The sequence below is a fragment of the Trichosurus vulpecula genome, chromosome 4, assembly GCF_011100635.1.
Source record: "Trichosurus vulpecula isolate mTriVul1 chromosome 4, mTriVul1.pri, whole genome shotgun sequence".
Classification (NCBI taxonomy): Eukaryota; Metazoa; Chordata; class Mammalia; order Diprotodontia; family Phalangeridae; genus Trichosurus; species Trichosurus vulpecula.
This window is the reverse complement of record NC_050576.1, coordinates 360,496,150-360,510,322: the sequence shown is the minus strand read 5'-3', so window position 1 is coordinate 360,510,322 and position 14,173 is coordinate 360,496,150.

The window sequence follows — 14,173 nt, the reverse complement described above, 5'->3', positions numbered from 1 at the left end:
CATTTTCTCCCTGAAGGATCATCCTCAGTTTTGCTGCATAGGCTATTTTTGCCTTCCAGAATATTATATTCTAAGAATTCCAACCATTTAATGTGGAAACTACTGCATTTTGTGTGATCCTGACCATGGCTCCATTGATATCTGAATTGTTTCTTTCTTGCTACATGCAATATTTTTTTTTTACCTGGGAGCTCAGGAATTTGCTATAATGTTCCTCAGAGTTTTTTTGGAATCTCTTTTAGCAGGTCATCTATGGGTTCTTTCGATTTCTATTTGACCCTCTGGTTATAATACCTCAGGACAATTGCCCTGATAATTTCTTGAAGTATGATGTCTAGGCTCTTTTTTGGATCATGGAATTCAGGTAGTCCAATGATCCTTAAAATGTTTGTGCTCAATCTATTTTCCAGGTCAGTTGTTTTTCCAATGTGATATTTCTCATTTTCTCTTATTTTTGCATTTTTATGATTTTGTTTCATTGTTTCTTGGTGTCCTATGGAGTCATTAGCTTCCACTTGCCCAGTCTAATGTTTAAAGAGTGATGTTCTTCAGTGAGTTTTTGTGCCTTTTAATCATTTGGCCAATTATGTTTTTTAAGATGTTATTTTCTTCAGGGTGTGTATATGTGTGTGTGTGTGTACCTCTTCTACCAAGTCATTGATTTCTTTTCATGATTTTCTTGCATCATTCTCATTTCTTTTCTCAATTTTTCCTTTTCCCCTCTTATTTGATTAAAAAAAAATTACTGAGCTCTTCCAGGAATTATTGTTGGGTTTGTATCCAATTCACCTTTTCCTTTGATGCTTTGCTTGTAGCTGCTTTGACATTGTTGTGTTCCTCTAGGTTTGTGTTTTGATCTTCCCTGTCACCATAGAAACTTATTACAGTCAAATTCTTTTTTGTTGTTTGTTTATTTTCCAGGATATTTCTTCTCTATTAATCTTATTTTAAAATTGCACTTTACTCCTGGGTTAGAGGGAGTACCGTCCCAAGTTTCAGACCTTTCTTGCTCCTATTTTCAGGGATAGCTCTGGGGAGTCTTCAGACTTTTGGTACTTCAAGGTGATATGATCTGAGAAGAGTGGTCGCTGCTATTCTGGTCTGTTCTCTGGTCTTTACTGAGGAAGGAACTTTGTTCCCCGTAGCCACCAACTCAAACACTCCTCCTGGCCCTCGGATTGTGACCAGATCTCCCACTCTTCTGCAGTCACAATTGATAATGCTTTCCTCTGTTTTAGAATTGAAACCTGTGTACCTATTCCTCCATAGGCAGCCAGCCACAAGAAATCTTCTCTACTTTGGAAATGCAACCTAGGCCTTTTGTGCCATATGGCTATAAATGCTTTTGCTTCTTTTTGCCCTATGATGGAGACCTGGAATTGTGTATGGGTAATGAAACAAAGTCCTCAACCCCATGCCAGCAAAGAGCCCCCTTCAATCTTTTTGTGACCAGTTGTGTGACCCTTTCCTCAAACCTATTCCAGATGGACTTGGGATGAGAGCTTCCAAAGCTGCTGCACGTGGCACATACCATTTCTCACAGTGTTCTGCAGGGCCCAGCACTACTCTGTGAGACAGACCCTATTTGTGAGCCTCCTAAGTTGTCTTAGCCTGGGAAATTGTTTCACTTTTGACCTTTTATTGGTTCTGCTATTCTAGAATTTGATTTGAGGAATTATTTTGGAATTATTTGGAGGGGAAATTGGGAGAAATCAGTTCATTGCTTTTCTACTTTGCATTCTGGCTCCACCTTTCGCCACTGATCTCTTAATTGTTAGATTTGATGGTCTTTTCTCAGCTTCATCTATCTCAGTCTATTAGCTATATTTGACACTTTTGGTCACCTTCTCTTCCAGCATATTCTCCCTTTTCTTGACTTTTGTTACACTAGTCTTTGTTCATTCTCTCCCTACATTTAGGGCCATTCCTGTTTAGTATTTTTTCCTGCTGTTTCATTCTCCAATAAAACAAACAAAATTCTGTCCTAGGTCCTTTTCTCTTCTCTGTATATTAGGCAACTTGTATATCTGTGCATCTGTGCAACCCTAAATGTGCATCTGTATACTGTGTGTGTACACATAAGTATATGTTGTCTGTGTGTGTGTGTGTGTTTGTGTTTGTGTGTGTATATCTAGATCCAGTCTCCCAGTCATATATAACCAATTCCCTATTGGAATTTTAAACTGGCTGTCCTACAGATGTCTCTAACTCAACAACCACAAAAGTGAATTTATTCCTCCAAACCTTCACCCCTTCCAAACGTCCCTACTTCTGCTGAAGACACTGAAATTATCCCTTATCCAAGTCAATAACTTCATCATTATCCTTGACTCCCCACTTTCCCCTACCCCATGTATCAAATTATTTGCCGACTCTTTCCAATTCCTAATATCGCAAAATCTTCAACATCTGATAACTTCTCTCTACTATTAAAGCTATCACCTTATTTCAAGCCCTTGCCACTTCTTGCCTAGATTATTACAATGTACAACTACTTAAACTCCTTGCTTCAAGTTTCTCAGCACTCAACTCCATCCTACTCACTGTTTCCAAAGTAATTTTTACCCAAGCACAGATCCAACCATGTTACTTTTCTACTTAATAAACTACCGGTTGCCTGTTGTCTCTAGCATAAAATTTAATCTACTCTCTTTGGCTTTTAAAGCCCTTTACAACCTAGGTCCAGTCTTTCCAAACTTCTGGACATTTAACAATATATCTACACTTTCCTGTACTCTGTGATCCAAACTGGCCTTGTCTCTGTTCCACACTCCTAGAGCGCAGGGATTTTCTTTTCTGTTACCTGAGTTCCTAGCTCCTGACACAGTGCCTGACACACATAGTGGGTATGTAATAAATGTTTGTTTATTGCTTGATTCTTTAATTCTGCAGCTAAAAGGGAATCTTTCCTATGTGATTATTTCATACAATTCTTCGATGCACTTATAGTCTGCATTATACTTGTCCTATTTTCACTATAATTATATATATATATATATATATGTATGTGGCTGTGTGTGTATCTATATCTATACCTATACCTATATCTATATCTATACCTATACCTATATATATAGCTATACACACATACATATACCTTATTCCCCATTCCATATTGTAAATTTCCTAAGGAAAGGGAGTGGCTGTGGAATAATTAACTGTTTTTAACAACCTTGTGAAATATTTCATGTTATAAGTACTCTAATTCTGCCCTCTTATTCTATATGATCTAACCTGAGCACTGTTCTGGGAAGTGATATCTGGATTGAAACAACCCCATTTCCTGTAAATTATTTCCTTCAACAGATGAACACTTGAACACAAAGTTAACTCTATTTCATACAATGATATAAATATGAAATTCTTGATCATATCCTCATCATCTCTGATTTCTACCTTGTTTTTTAAAGTTTGTAAGACACTACACAAACATATATTATCTCATTTGACCCTCTTAACAGATGTTATGAGATGGATATAACAGTTACCATTATTCCTATTTTATAGATGAGGGGCCTGAAATTCGGTGAGGTCACTTGACTTGTCTGAAGTGACATATGATAAATTTAAAGCACATCTTCCTTGAGGAACATTTCTAACTCAATAAAACTACACAAATCTTATATATTAAATTCTAAGACTTCTTCATTGTGGTGAGTGAGGAGTTGTCTCCATATTTATAATTCAGTTATTATGTCAAAACAATAAATGCTCCAAATAATAGACCAAAACTTGTAACAAAAAGATTTTAAAGTCATTTTATTAAAAAAAAGACAGATTGACATTGCCTAGCATTTCCTACTAACAATATCCACTCTATTATCTTATCTCTAGCTTTATAAGAAAGTGGTAATGTCAGACATCAAGATTATTATATAGATCCTTCTTTCCTATTATTAGGTTGGGGATCATGAATTCTGCCATTTTCTGGTGTCTGGATGGTAGAAAAAGGTCAATTGTGGAGGAAGCAGGTGTCTGGAAATACAGGATTTGTTGTAACATTAAGAGGACAGAGAGAATGAGTTTTTAATAGGAAAGTTATAAATAAGGTAGAAACTAGGCTTAGATATAGAAGTCAATCAGAGGTTCCTTTTAATAGTGGCCCAGCAAGTTGCCCTCATCCTATGATGAAAGAAGGTTACAAAACTTGTAAAACGCTGATGTTTTGAAGAGCTTAGATGGCTATATATGAGTTAGAGGCTCAATCAAGGCTGAGCTATTTTAACAGAAGCTAGTACAGAATTGAAAGAGCATTCATTGAGAACTATCTTTGCAGCAATGACCTGATAGAATAAAAGGAAATGATACTAATGATGGTAAAAAACTAATGATGGTAGAAAAATGAAAAATCTTGATTGGTAAAGAGTAAAGAAAAATGACATTGGAAGTAACTGGGGAATGGGGAAGTACTGCAAAAAGAAGTCTACAAGAACCAAGAAAAATAGCAGAACAACTGCAAGAAACTAGAGAGTAAAAAAAGAGCAATTTAAATATTACTAGAGGAAATGCAAGAAAATATTTGAGAATAACAGAATTTTTTCTCAAAGAAAAAATAAACTACAACCCACAGAGCTAAAACTTTAGCTCTAAGAGTGGCAAAAATCTTTCCCAAAATAGAATACAGAAAAGAACAAATCACAGATTTGGAACACAAAATGCACAGATAAAAGGCAAATATTAGTTGATTTAAAAAATTAATGGAAGAAAACATTTGATGTCTACAAACAAAAGATACTGAATTTAAAGATAACATATGGACTTATAAGTGTTATTTAAATATTTATTATGATGGAGCCAAGATGGCAGAATAAAAGCAGGGTTTGTTCCTGAGCTGTCTCACAAATTCTTTCAGATACTGCTAAAAAGTGAATCTGAACAAATTTGAGAGTGGCAGAATACACTAGGAGACAGAGTGTGGCAGATTTCCAGCCCAGGAGAGTCTGGAAGGTTGATGGGAAGAATCCGTTGCACCAGCCTGGGAGAGTACAGAATGCACAGGTCTACTCCTCACCATAGCAGAGTAGGAGAAGGGCCTGGTGGACCAAATCACCTGTGGCAGTGGCAATTCCTAAACCTCTCAGCTCAGGACTGGAGCCTGTCACAACTGGATGAGAGAGAAGCTCAGGACCTGTGGCAGTGGCAGCAGCTACTCCTGGGGCTATCAGCCCACAGATTAAATGTCTGAAAGTCACCTACTTGAACTTCCAGAAGCCAAGATGGCAGAGTAAACCATAAGTGTTCTCATCCTCCCATAATTGACCTTGAAACACCCAGAGAATATTGCCCCAGGATGTTCCTGGAATAGTGGAGCCAGTAGTAGGGGTACAGCAGTCTTTTAGCTCAGGAAGCTAAGGTGGTTGATGGGAGGATCTCTCCTGCTGTGCCTGAAGAGGACCTGTGGAGGTCAGCAAACCCCACCTCAGTGAACCAGTGGGAGACCCTGAGCCCCATGGAGGTAGAGCGAGCAAGCACCAACACCAGAACCCCAGATATACCTTTGCACAGTCAGGGGAATTAGCAGACATGAGTGCAGATACTGGATGAGGCTACCTGTGCTCTAGCACAGCTCTAGGAAAAGAGGAGACTTCCAGTGGCTAGACTATGCCTCCCCTACACTCCACACTTCACACCATGAGTTTCAATGTAACTCCAGGGAAACTCAGAAAGACATCACCTGGCCTCAGAACACACCAACCAGCTCCAGCTCAGCACAAGGTGACCTACAGCATTATATATCTTCTAGCTGACAGAGCCAGAGTCCACAGCACACAAAGCCAGTAACCAGGTCCCTAACCCTCAGCACAAGAAGCTTGAGACAGAGACCCCTGTGCACCAGAAGTGGAGATCCACTTTAATAAACAGGAAAAGGCAATCACAATGAAGAAGTAAACTAGAAAAGCAAAGAGCATAAAATCTTAATATCAGGACAGGGAAGACCAAAATATGAATTCAGAAGAGCACAGCATTCACACTACACTCACATCTGAAACCTCAAAAGGGAATATGAACTGGTCTCAAGCCCAAAAAACATTTTTGGAAGATCTCGAGGAGGATTTTAAAAGCTAAATTAGAGAGGTTCTTCCTCCCTTCCTTCCTTCTTTCCTTCCTTCCTTTCTTTTTTCTTTTTCTTTCTCTCTTTCTTCCTTCCTTCCTTCCTTTCTTCCTTCTCTCTCTCTCTCTCTTTCTCTCTCTCTCTCTTTCTCAAAACCTTAAACCCAGTTTACACTGAAGCTCATAGATTGGACCACAACAGGTCCCTGCTCAAGCTCCACTTAAGGGCTGTATTTTGGGCCTTCCTGGCTTAGAGTGAATTTTGATGGTAAATGTTTCTCTTTGGAATAGCAACCCTGAAAGTCTTCCCCTCTTAGGTACCACATCACACCTATCAGATTGGCTAACATGACAAAATAGGAAAGTGATAAATGCTGGAGAAGATGTAGGAAAGTTGGAACACTAATTCATTGTTGGTGGAGTTTGAGCTGATCCTACCATTCTGGAGAGCAATTTGGAACTATGCCCAAAGGGCTATAAAATATTCATTCCCTTTGACCCAGCAATAGCCCTTCTAGGACTGTATCCCAAAGAGATCATGAAAATGGGAAAAGGTCCCACATGTACAAAAATATTTATAGCAGCTCTTTTCATGGTGGCCAAGAACTGGAAAATAAGGGGTTGTCTATCAATTGGGGGATGGCTGAACAAGTTGTGGTATATGAATGTAATGGAATACTATTGTGCCATAAGAATTGATGAGCAGGCAGACTTCAGGAAAACCTGGTAAGACTTATATGAACTGATGCTGAGTGAAGCAAACAGAACCAGAACACTGTTCACACTAAGAGCTACACTGTGTGACAGCTACTATGAATAGCTCTGAATGCCAAAAAAATATGCATATCTAACACTTCCAGGAAAAATATGCATATTTTTTGGCATTCAGAGCTATTCATAATCTCCCTCCCCCTTTTTTTTCTATTTCTGGTCTTCTTATACTTTACTCACCTCAAAATATTCATGATCCTATGACTTTGGCTTCATAGTTCTTCCTCAAATAAGACACTCCAGCAAATCATTGAGGAAATTTTCACTGGCTGGTCCACATGCCTAGAATCCTCCAACTCCTTATTTCAGCCTCTTGGTTTCTCTGGCTTCCTTCAGTTCCCAGCTAAAAATCCATCTTTTATAGGCAGCCTTTCCTGATCATTTGCACCTTCCCTGTGTTGATTATCTCCAATTTATTCTGTATATGTCTTGTTTGTACATAGCTGGTTAAAAATTGTGTCTCTCATTAGACTGTGAGCACCTTGAAAAATAAGTACTGTCTCTTTTTTATATGCTCAATATGCAGCATAGTTCCTAGGATATAATAAATGTTTTTGGGAGGGTTTAGGAGTTTTTTTTGGATTTTATTTTTAAACTAATACATAATTAATTTATTGTCCGTTTTCAACATTCATTTCCCTAAGTTTTAAATTCTCTCCCCAAGATGGCATGCAATCTGATATGTGCTCTACACATACATTCCTATTAAACACATTTAGTGGACTTGATGAAATAGGGGAATCACATGGTCATATTTGAGCTTTAGGAAGATCAATTTTAGAGCTGAATGGAGAATGGATTGGAGTGAGGAGATACTTAAGGCAGGGAGACCAACCAAAACACTATTGCAATACTCTAGTCATGAAGTTATGTTGGCCTATGCCATGTGGGTAATCATGGCAGAGAAGAAAACAGTACACCTGAGACATGTTATAAAGGGGGGATAGACAGAAGTTGGGGATATATTGGATGGGGGTGGTGAAAGAGAGTGAGAAGTCAATGATGATGCCTCTATTGGAAGCCAGGATGATTGAGCATAGAAAAAAAATTGTCAGTAACATTAGAAGGCTGTAACAGTATGACAAGCATCTGAAATATGGATTTATGACTAAAGAGAAGAGGACATACATGAGTGATATTCTAAAAGTAGAGAAGATAAGATTTGACAAAGTTCTGTCCATGTGATAAGAATGAGAAAGAGGAATACAATATAACATCGAATTTTATAAAGGTGGATCACTGGGAGGATGGTGGTTCCCTTGACAGTAATACAGAAATTTATAAAATAGAAATGTTTGAGCAAAAGTACAATGTATTCCGGTTTGCTTGAGACAACTAAGCAAAATTCATTTTGGGATTTCCAAAAGGTATTTGGTGATGTGAAGCTGTAGCTTAGCTGAGGTTCAAGGGAATTATCTGGGAATAATCTAGAGACAGTTGAATAGATATAGATATAGATATAGATAGTTGAATCCACTGGATTTGATACAATCACTGAATGAAGTAGTATAGAACGAAAAGAGAAGAGAGTCTGGAACAGAACCTTGGCAAACACCCATTGAGACTTGGTTAGAAAAGGATGAAAAGCTTTAATTATAAAGGTGACAAATAGAAAATTGAAAATGTTTTTTTAAAAATGAACTTTATGGAATAGATTAAAATATTTTGAGTTATTTTTAAGACTAACAGTATCTAGATCATTGTTTTACATAATCAAAAGAGAGAATCCAAATTAAAATAATAAAAAACCCTAAAAGTCAACAAGGTAAATGCATAACTAAGAAACAAAAACAGAATTGTAAGAAACAATTAGATGTAATTATATTGCAGGAAACTTAGAATTTAAAGGAAATGCTTGATTACCAAAATTAAAAATAAACAAATTTTAAAAAATGAGAATTATATATTAAATAATTTTATCTTCAAAAGAAATACTGAGAAAACAGAAGATGAACTATGAAAATTTATATGAAGGGGAGCTAGATCCAAGTAGTTTTATAAGTAAATTCTATTGAAATACTTAGGGAGCAATTAATATGTATGTGACAAATAAATTTTCAGTAATTTAGAAAGCACAGTATACTAAAATCCAATTATTATATAGAGTCATAACTAGGGAAGGATGAGAAAAAAGGGTGCATACAGCTATTTCAGTAATAAATACTAATGGAAAAATCATTGGCATTAAATTAAATGTATATCAATGATGCGAGAAGCTTTAAACTATGTGAAAACAGCTAACAAAATTAATCATATAAATAACAAAATGTCTTGATTATTAAAATTAGATACTGAAAAAATTTTTGATGAAGTATGCTCATTTACATTAAAATCTTTAATAATCATATATAAGAAAATATTACCATTATTATTAACTTCATTAATAGCATCCTTACCTTCAAAAAAGATCAGAACTAGACTTATTTGCAATATAGAACCTTGGAAAATTTCTAATTGCAATCAGGGGTAAAGCAAAGATGATTATATTTTTACTATTATTTATCATAATTACAAAAATGCTAGATATAAGGAAAAGACGAGAAAGAGAAATAAGCAGAATAATCATTGACAAAGTAGAAACAATCATGCCTATTTTCATATTGCAAGATTATTTAGTAAACATAAGACAAGAAATGAGAACATCATATAAGATGATCAGTAGCATCAATAAAGTAGCTGTACAGAAGTTTAATCCATAAAGTCTCTCTCTCTCTCTCTCTCTCTCTCTCTCTCTCTCTCTCTCTCTCTCTCTGCCTCTGTCTTTCTCTGTATATCTATCTATCTATCTATCCATCTATCCATCTATCTATCTATCTATAGATATAGATAGATAGATACAAAAAGGAAGAAAATATCCAAAAGTGAATTTCCTTTTAGAATACTTAAAAATGCATACTACTTGAAAAGTTAATCTAGCAATACTCATTGAAGGTTTCTATAAGAACAAAAAACCCTAGCAGAAACAAAGAGAAACAATTAATTTGAGAGTCGTTCTCTAACCATGAATGGCACATTACAAGGTAATAACAGTGATGAAACAACCTTTGTTACTTTGTATATTTAGTTTTCTACCATTTAAATTATGAAAGTTATTGAATTTAGGTAAACATATATTTTGTATAAAATTCACTTGAAATGAAAGATCTAGAGTCTCAAGGGAAAAAAGGTGTATCCTAGTGATCCTTTTAATCCTTTGGGTCCAAGGTGATTCATAAAGTCATGGAAACCAATTACTATAGCATTTTTGATTGCTATCAGAAATCCATGTGCTTGTTTGTACCACATACATATATTCATATATATTGGGACATATATACACTCAGATATATACATTCACATGTACATATATAATAATGAGAGAGACTGGAAGAAGTTATATTAGAATGCTATCTGTAGTATCAGTATTTTTAAAATTCCTCTCCCTTTCTCTGACCTTGCCCTCATACATCTGGAATTTATCAGAGAGTCAGTAGGAACTTCTACCCTCATTGCATTATGAGAAGACCCAAGGAAAAAGAGCTTTGCCTTCCTCTTGCTTTTGAATGTGCCAATCTGGGACTCTACCAACTAGCTTATCCTTGAACTTCCTACCAAGAAGATATAGGACATTTCTTTCCCTTTATCCTTATCTTCCCTTGTTCCATGGCAATGGTGGCTATAAATGCCTGAAAAGTAGAACATGTGTTTGCTTAGCTGAATCTGATACTGCATCTCAGATCCAGGTAACTCTCTGTGAGCAATTCCCCCTTTCTATCAGAATAGTTCATTTCTAAGACCTTCTATCATTCTTGTGTGAACTGACCCCTGTAGAACTTTAGGTCATGTGGCACAACCTACCTGTCTTTAATGCAGCCATCTCTTCTTTGGTTTAATGGGTTCATGGGGGAATATAACATTGGATTGTTTGTAAAACCTACAACCAATTTATTGACCTGAATGTGTCCAGACTTTAGACGACTAATCCTTAGATAGCTTGCTTTTCTCATAACCTTCAGGTAAGCACCTCTACTAAGAGATACTTCAATCACCATTTAGGCACACAAGGACAGTTGTTAATGGATCCTTAGAGAGACTGAGCAATAGGCGATACTGTCTGTTGAAGCCCAATTACATCTGTCATCTGACAGAACTAGCACTAAATTACTGTGGCTGGCCTGCACAATTTTTTTTTCATTTTGTAATAGGTCATTTCTTTTCCCAGCTGAGATAAGAGGAAATGGGCATCAGTGACTAGAGTTTTAACCATAAAAATAGGTCTATAGCCCCTTGATATCTTTTTACTGTACTTCTCAAAATGCCTGCTTTCCCTACTTTACTATGATCTTTATTAACATATTTTTATAATTTACTCAGTGTTGCAATATCTTTTTACTTTAAATATTGTTCATTTTTTTAAATATGTATCTTAGACAAATCACATTTTTTCAACATTCTTAATCTTTTAGAAATATTAATAGATTAGCATAATTAATTAACTGGTTCAGCAAAAGGTAATGTATTAAATGCTCTTGAAGGGCAACATTCCAATAAACTTGAGAAATCACATTTCTATTTTTTTGTAAATGCATATAAACTGTTTTTTTTCCTGAAAGAATTATTTTATATAATAAATTTCAGGAAAGAATTTTCTTACTAGATAAAAACCAAAGAAAACTGGAAGGTCTAGAAGGAAAAAAAATAATGTAAGAAAGGAAAATTCACTTCTATGACCAATTCCTATGAAAAAGTTCAACTCTAAAGAGAATGAAAGTCTAACTAAATTTAAATTTAATGTAAATCAGTTGAGTACTAACCTTTGATGTTATAGTCAAAGTTCACCTTCAATTGATTAAGCAATCAACACATTTTCATCAGTTCCCTAATATGTACCCAGCTGTAAGGTTCTTAAGATGTAAAGACAAAGTTAAAATATTTTCTTGCCTCCCAGGAGCTCACATTTTATTGATTGATAAATATGTATATATAGAATTGTATATGTTTATCTACAGATTTATGTGTGTGGATACAAAATTGATATATGGGAAATTTAGGAGGGAGAGCATTAACAGGGATATGGAGTTAAGGAAGGCTTCTATTAGAATGATTGAACTGAGTGATGAAGAAACTAGGGATCCTAAGATCAGAGGTAAGCTGAACTTGCATTCCAGATGTGAAAGACAGCTACCATATTTCCCCATGTATAATATGCACTCTTTTTTTGGACAAATTTGGGGTCTAAAAACTGGGTGTGTCTTATACAGTGGTTGCAGATTTTTTAACTTGTATTTCCTGCTTTTTCATGCTTGTTTTTGTGCTCATTGTTGTAGATTTTATTACTTGCATTTCCCACTTTTTCATGTTTGTTGTCTTTGCGCTCATTGTTTTGCATTTGTTACTGGTATATTAGGTTACATTTTGCCACATTCTGCCCAGAAATGGCTCAGAAAAAGATTTTTGTGCAGTGCTGAATTCAAGTTAAAAGTGATCCAGTTTGCAAAAGTGAATAGAAATCATGCTGCTGAACATAAGTTTGGTCCTCCTCCAACTGAGAAAACAATCTGAGACTGGCTATGGGAAGAAGAAACCTTACTGAAAATGCCATGGCAGAAGAAGGCCATGAGAGGCAAGTCAGCAAAATGGCCAGATTTAGAGAGGGAATTGAAGATATGGATTGAAGAGCAAAGGGCAGTTGGAATTCCTGTGTCCACAAAGATGGTTTAGCATGAGGCAAGAAGAATTGCTGATGAAAAAGAAGTTACTGATTTCAAAGGAAGACAAAACTTTTCTTTCAGGTTCATGAAACGGAATGGACTAAGCATGTATATATGCACCAGACTTGCCCAAAAGATGCCTGAATGCTATGAGCGAAGGTCCTTGAATTTCATTGTAATTATTGTATGAATTTTATGATGAATAAAACTTGAGTTTGATAACTTTATGTAACACATTTTTTTTCATATTTCAGGCCCCAAAATTAAGGTGAGTCTTATATGTAGGGAAATACCATAATTAAGAGTCCAGAGATTGGAATTGCAGGGAATTGATACTATATTGTAAACACTCTAGGAAATATAATGCCTTTCAGGGATATTCTGGAGCCTATTCTTATTGATTTGAGAGAGCCAATTACTTAATTTTCAGAAAAAAAAATGTTTTCTTGATTCAAAAATGAAGCAAACCAAATTATCAGTATCAAAAATGAAAAGGTAGAATTCACCAACAATGAAAAGGAAATTAAAACAATTATTAGGAGTGATTTTTCCAAATTATATACCAATGAATCTGACAATCTAAGTAAAATGGATGAACATTTACAAAAGTAATTGCCAATAATTAACCAAAGAGGAAATGGAATACTTAAATAATCTAATGTTAGAAAAAGAAATTGAATAAGCCATCAATGAGCTCCTAAGAAAATATTCCCAGGACCAGATGGATTCAAAAGTTAATTCTACCAAAATTTCAAATAATGATTAATTCCAATACTAGCTAAACTCTTTGCAAAAATAGGTAAAGAAAGAGTCCTATCAAATTCTTTTTATGATATAAATACTGTTCTGATATCCAAACCAGGAAGAACAAAAGCAGAAAAGAAAACTATAGACCAATTTCTCTAACGAATAGTGATACAAAAATTTTAAATAAAATATTTGCAAGGAAATCACAGTGACAGGTAACAAAAACCATACATTACGACCTGGTGGGATTTATACCAGGAATGCAGAGCTGGCAAAATATTAGGATAAGCACAATTGACCATATCAATAACAAAACCAAGAGAAATCATATGATTATCTCAGTACATGCAGGAGAACTTTTGACAAAATACAGCACAAATTCTTGTTTAAAAAACACACTGGAAAGCAGAGGAATATATGGAGCTTTCAATAAAAAAATAAGTAGTATCTATCTAAAACCAAGAGCAAGAATTATCTGTAATGGGGAAACAAGTAGAAGCCTTTTAATATAAGATCAAGGGTGAAGTAAGTATGTTCATTATTATTACTATTATTCCATATTGTATTAGAAATTCTAGCTATAGCAATAAAAGAAAAAAAGAAGGAACTAGAAAAGGCAATAGGGAACAAAGCTATCATCTTTTGCAGGTAATATAATGTTATCCTTAGAGAATCCTAGAGAATCCACTAAAAAAACTAATTGAAGTAATTAACAACTTTATGAGTTGAAGGATATAAAATAAATCCACAGAAATTATCAGCATTTCTACATATTACCAACAAAGTAGAACAGGAAGATATAGAAAGAGAAATTCCATTTAAAAAAACATAGTCAGTATAAAAGACTTTGGAGTGTACTTGTCATGACAAATCCAGCTTGTCACAATTGTCACAAACACAATTACAAAATACTT